The sequence below is a fragment of the Sapajus apella genome, unplaced genomic scaffold, assembly GCF_009761245.1.
Source record: "Sapajus apella isolate SASKATOON/1434 unplaced genomic scaffold, GSC_monkey_1.0 scaffold2711, whole genome shotgun sequence".
NCBI lineage: Eukaryota > Metazoa > Chordata > Mammalia > Primates > Cebidae > Sapajus > Sapajus apella.
This window is the reverse complement of record NW_022439637.1, coordinates 2,634-8,606: the sequence shown is the minus strand read 5'-3', so window position 1 is coordinate 8,606 and position 5,973 is coordinate 2,634. Positions and strand designations below refer to the sequence as shown.

The 5,973-nt window shown below is 48.4% G+C and overlaps 1 non-coding gene across 1 annotated transcript; it reads left to right on the top strand.

Annotated features, from left to right (window-relative positions):
* Nucleotides 1-5,419: 5,419 nt before the first annotated feature.
* LOC116547331 lies at nt 5,420-5,563 on the top strand. The gene has a single exon (XR_004267034.1). It is a non-coding gene; the product is annotated as a U4 spliceosomal RNA (small nuclear RNA).
* Nucleotides 5,564-5,973: the final 410 nt, after the last annotated feature.

The following is a 5,973-nucleotide window of genomic DNA, read 5'->3' as shown; positions in this document are numbered from 1 at the left end:
GGCCGAGGTTGTTGTCTTTCCAGTCCAGCATACACTTTTTGGCCAGCGTGGTTTTCCCCACGCCCGCAGGACCGTGCAGAACCACCGTGTAAGGGGATGGCTGCGTGGGTCTTCTGGGATTCAAGAATGGAATGAACCTTTGGTTTCTCTGAGTGACGTGGTCGTGGAAATTGTCATTGTCTCCTCGCCAAAAGCTGTTCCTCCGGACCAAAGACTGTTCGTCCATCACGTTTCTCCATCCTTCCTTCTCACCTGCAGTGACAGGCCATAGGACAAGTGAGGTTGGTGATGATACTCATCTGAAAACTACTGGGTAAAGCACCAGAGATGAAGAAAACCAGCAAGAAGTAACGCGCCTTGCACGCTCTCAAAGCCTTGCATGCTCTCAAACACCAAACTCACGACCACAAGACCGAATTTACCCACCTGGCTTTGCTAACTCCAAGCCCTCGTCTGAGTCTCCCAGCTCACAGTTATCTGCATCTTCCACCTGTCCGTCCTCTGTAAAAATATATAGATGTAAGCCTCTCATGGTAATTTGTACTTCCTGAATCAGACATTGTAGAAAAGAGAGCATCAAATATATACATACATATTTAGAGATGGGGTCTTGATATGTTCCCCAGACTGGATTTGAACCCCAGGAGGCTGAGGTGGGAGGCCAAGGTGGGCGGATCACAAAGTCAGGAGACCAAGACCATCCTGGCTAACACAGTGAAACCCTGTCTCTACTAAAAATATAAAAAATTAGCCAGGTGCGGTGGCACACGCCTGTAACCCCAGCTACTCAGGAGGCTGAGGCAGGACAATTGCTTGAACCCAGGAGAAGGAGGTTGTAGTGAGCTGAGATCACACCACTGCATTCCAGCCTGGGCCACGGAGCGAGACTCCATCTCAAAAATAAAAATCAAATAATAAATGAAATAAAATTATTCTATAACAAAATTGTTAGAAAGAACGCTGCCAGACATGGTGGCTCACACCTGTAATCTCAGCACTTTGGGAGACTGAGGCAAGAGTATTATCTGTACAAAAGAAAAGAAAAAATAATTTTGGAAGGCTGAGGTGGGAGGTTAACAGGAGCCCAGGGTTGGAGGCTGCAGTGAACCATGATCGCACCACTGCACTCCAACCTGGGTGACAGACTGAAATCCTGTCTCAAAAAAAAAATGAGCCAAGCACAGGACATGTACCTGTATCTCCAGCTCCTCAACAGGCTAAGGCAGGAAGATTGTTTTTTGTTGTTTTGTGTGTGTGTGCCTGTGTTTTTGTTGTTGTTTTGTTATTGTTTTTTTCTTTTTTTTTTTTTTTTTGAGATGGAGTCTTGCTCTGTCACCAGGCTGGAGTGCAGGGGCACAATCTCAGCTCACTGCAACCTCCACCTCTCAGGTTCAAGGGATCCTCCTGACTCAGCCTCCCGAGTAGCTGGGATTATAGGTGCTCACCACCACACCTGGCTAGTTTTTGTTTGTTTGTTTGTTTTTTTAACTTTAGTAGAGATGAGGTTTCACCATGTTGACCAGGATGGTCTCGATCTCCTGACCTTATGATTCACCCGCCACAGCTTCCCAAAGTACTGGGATTACAGGCATGAGCCACTGCACGTGGCCAGGAAGATTGTTTAAGGCGAGGAGTTTGAGGCTGCAGTGTACCGTGATTATGCCCGTGAAGAGCCTGGGCAATATAGCAAGACCACATCTCCTAGAAGTGCTGAAAATGCAAAACAGGTAATAGGAAAATTAAAATCATGAGTATATATATGCATGAGGCTATCTTTTTTTATTTTTTTATTTTTTATTTATTTTTGTTTGTTTTCTTTAGTTTGTGCATTTTTTTATTTTTTAAAGATGGAGTCTTGCTACGTTGCCCAGGCTGGAATGCAGTGGTGCAATCTTAGCTCACTGCAACCTCCACCTGCCACGTTCAAGAAATTCTGCCACAGCCTCCCAAATAACTGGGATTGCAAATGCCCACCACCCCACCAGGTGCAGGTAATTTTTGTCTTTTTAGTAGAGATGAGGTTTTACCATGTCAGGCCAATCTCAAACTCCTGATCTCATGTGATCCACCCACCTCAGCCTCCCAAATTGCTAGGATTACAGGCATGAGCCACCGCACCCGGCCAGAGCTCATTCCTTGTTACAAACGACCAGGACACCCCATGTTCTACTCACCCAGCAACTCCGCCTTTGCCATCTCAGACAATTCTGGGAGATTCAGCTCTTCAAAGACCTTCACAGTCGCATTCCTTATCCAGCATTCTGAGGATGTGTTGACCAGAATTTCTGCCAGTTTCTTGCCATTGGCCTCTTCCACCTCAGACCATGGGGTCTTCTGTAGCACATCTTCTAGGGGAAAAGCCCATAAGATGGATTTGAAAGTCCCTAATTCACCCTCGCTCAGCTGCTCCAGAAGGGTTTGCAGAGTGTACTCCAACTGTGATGTCATAGTGCTCCACGTGTGAGACCTTAGGTTAAGGCTGAAGAACTAGGGAAAAAAGGAACAGTTCACAAGTTACCATCATTAAATGAAAACATTTGCCTGTGTGCCATGCTGTACCCCGAGTGGTGAAATGTGAGGTAGACTGAATTAAGAGACAGAAAATCTGGCCCAGCATGGTGGCTCGCACCTGTAATCCCAGCACTTTGGGAGGCCGAGGTGAGTGGATCACCTGAGGTCGGGAGTTTGAGACCAGCCTGGCCAACATGGCAAAACCCTCTCTACTAAAAATACAAAATTAGCTGGGCATGGTGGCCCATGTCTGTAATCCCAGCTACTTGGGAGGCTGAGACAGGAGAATCGCTCCAACCCAGGAGGTGGAGGTTGCAGTGAGCCAAGATGGTGCCACTGTACTCCAGCCTGGGCAACAAGAGTGTAACTCCATCTCAAAAAAATTGTCAGGGCACAGTGGCCCACACCTGTAATCCCATCACTCAAGTCTGGGGAATTAGAGGCCAGCCTGAGCAACAAGGCAAAACCCTGTCCCAACTCCAGCTACTTGGGGGGCTGAGGCAGGAGGGTTTCCTGTGCCCAGAAAGTTGAGGCTGCAGTAAGGCAAGATCACACCACTGCATTCCAGCCTGAGTGACAAAGTGAGACTCTGCCTCAATAAAAATAAATACAAGGGGGAGGCAGGCTGGAAAATGAAAAAACAAAGCGACTTGCCAAGCCCAGGTGGTGGTAGAAGTGGACAGCTTCACCCTGAGGAAGGGCAGCTCCTCTCCTCAGCTTTGAGAGATAATTACATATACACAATGTAGCCCGGCGCGGTGGCTCACGCCTGTAATCCCAGCACTTTGGGAGGCTGGGGCGGGTGGATCACGAGGTCAGGAGATCGAGACCGTCCTGGTCAACATGGTGAAACCCCGTCTCTACCAAAAATACAAAAATTAGCTGGGCATGGTGGTGCATGCCTGTAGTCCCAGCTACTCGGGAGACTGAGGCAGGAGAATTGCCTGAACCCAGGAGGCGGAGGTTGCGGTGAGCCGAGATCGCGCCATTGCACTCCAGCCTGGGTAACGAGAACGAAACTCCGTCTCAAAAAAAAAAAAAACATATACACAATGTTAGGATGGAGCAGGAAGGGGGTGTGAGCCCAGGACTTCCAGACCAGCCTGGGCAACACAAGGAGACCTTGTCTCCATCTTTTTTCAAGTATTTTTAAAGTAATATAAGCAATGTTTTCTTGTCAAAGTAATAGATACAGTGAAATGATTACCACAATCAAGCTAATCAACATCCACTGCCTCATATAGTTGCCTTTCCTTTTTGCAGTGAGAACATGTGATTCAAGTATACTCCACATGTTTGTTTGTTTTTTTCCCTGAGATGGAGTCTCACTTTGTGGCCCAGGCTGGAGCACAGTGGCATGAACTCGGCTCACTGCAACCTCCGCCTCCCAGGTTCAAGTGATTCTCCTGCCTCAGCCTCCCGAGAAGCTAGGATTGCAGGTGTGCACCACCACTCCCGGCTAATTTTTACAATTTTAGTAGAGATGGGCTTTCACCATGTTGGCTGGTCTCGAACTCCTGAACTCAGATGATCCACCCACCTCAGCCTCCCAAAGTGCTGGGATTACAGGTGTGAGCCACCATGCCCAGCCATCTACATTTAAAAAAAAAAAAAAGAAAGAAGGGCCGGGCGCTGTGGCTCACGCCTGTAATCCCAGCACTTTGGGAGGCCGAGGCGGGTGGATCACGAGGTCAAGAAATCGAGATCATCCTGGTCAACATGGTGAAACCCCGTCTCTACTAAAAATACAAAAAAAACCATCAGCTGGGCATGGTGGCACGTGCCTGTAATCCCAGCTACTCAGGAGGGTGAGGCAGGAGAATTGCCTGAACCCAGAAGGCGGAGGCTGCGGTGAGCCGAGATCGTGCCATTGCACTCCAGCCTGGGTAACAAGAGCGAAACTCCGTCTTAAAAAAAAAAAAAAAAGAAAGAAAGAAAACAGGGTCTCCCTCTCATCCAGGCTGGAGAGCAGTGGCAGAATCACAGCTCATTGCAGCCTGCACCTCCCGGGCTCAGGTGATCCTCCTACCTCACCCCATAAGTAGCTTGGACCCACCACCAAGTCTGGCCTTTTTTGTTGTTTTTTTTTTTTTGAGATGGAGTCTCACTCTGTCTCCCAGGCTGGAGTGCGGCGGCCCTGTCTCAGCTCAAAGCAACCTCTGCCTCCCAGGTTTAAGCCATTCTCATGCCTCAACATTCCAGTAGCTGGGATTGCAGGCATGCACCTCCACACCTCGCTAATTTTTGTGTTTTCAGTAGACACGGGGTTTCACCGTGTTGGCCAGGCTGGTCTTGAACTCCTGACCTCAAATAATCCACCCACCTCAGCCTCCCAAAGTGCTGGGATAACAGGCATGAGCCACCGCGCCCAGCCTTGTATTTTTTGTAGAGACAGATTTCACCATGTTGTTTAGGCTGGTCTTAAACTCCTGAGCTCCTCTAAACTATATTTGAACAGAAGTCTTTAAGACAACATTAGGCCAGGCACGTGGGCTCACACCTGTAATCCCAGCACTCCAGGAGCCCGAGGCAGACAGATGACCTGAGGTCAGGAGTTCGAGACCAGCCTGACCAACATGGTGAAGCCCCATCTCTACTAAAAATACAAAAATTAGCCAGGTGTGGTGTTGCATGCTTGTAATCGCAGCTACTCGGGAGGCTCAGACAGAAGAATCGCTTGAACCCGGGAGGTGGAGTTTACAGTGGGCAGAGATCCCACCACTGCACTCCAGCCTGGGCGACAGAGTGAGACTCTATCTCCAAAAAAAAACAAAAAAAAAAAATCAAAAGTCACACCAACCATTAGGGGTTGGGAAAGGCTATGGTGGAAACTCAACCAATAATTACTTCTCCCAGTGCAGATCTGGGGAAAAAAAAGAAAAAAAATTACTTTTCCCTTAAGAGACAAAGTTTTGCGCAGTGGCAGTATCGCAGCCAATGAGGTTTATCTGAGGCGCGATCACTGCTAATTGAAAACTTTTCCCAATACCCCGCCAAGACGACTTGAAATATAGTCGGCATTGGCAATTTTTGACAGTCTCTACGACGGAGACTGAATAAAATAAATAATAAAAAATAAAGAAGAGACGAAGAAACTGATGCAAGAATTGGCACTCACCTCCGCAGAGCAGGACTTGCTTCCAGCCTGTGTTTTCTGCAAAGGACGTGGGTAATAAGACGGTAAGGGAGCTCTGGGATTGGCCCTGGGGACACGGGGTGGAGGCAGGTGTTTCCCGCCCAGGGTGGAGCTGCCCACTGAGATTAACATTGGTTGACTCCCAACCACTGACCTCAGACTAACCTTGACATCACCTGGGCCCCATCCTCAGGGATTCAGCTGTAATTGGGCTGCGGTGGGCTTTGGGGAGCAGGGCTTCCTAAAACTCCCCAGGTGAGATTAATGTGCAATTCCCTTCCAAGACCACCAAGGTCAGGTGTGATGGGTGACAGAACAGGAAATTA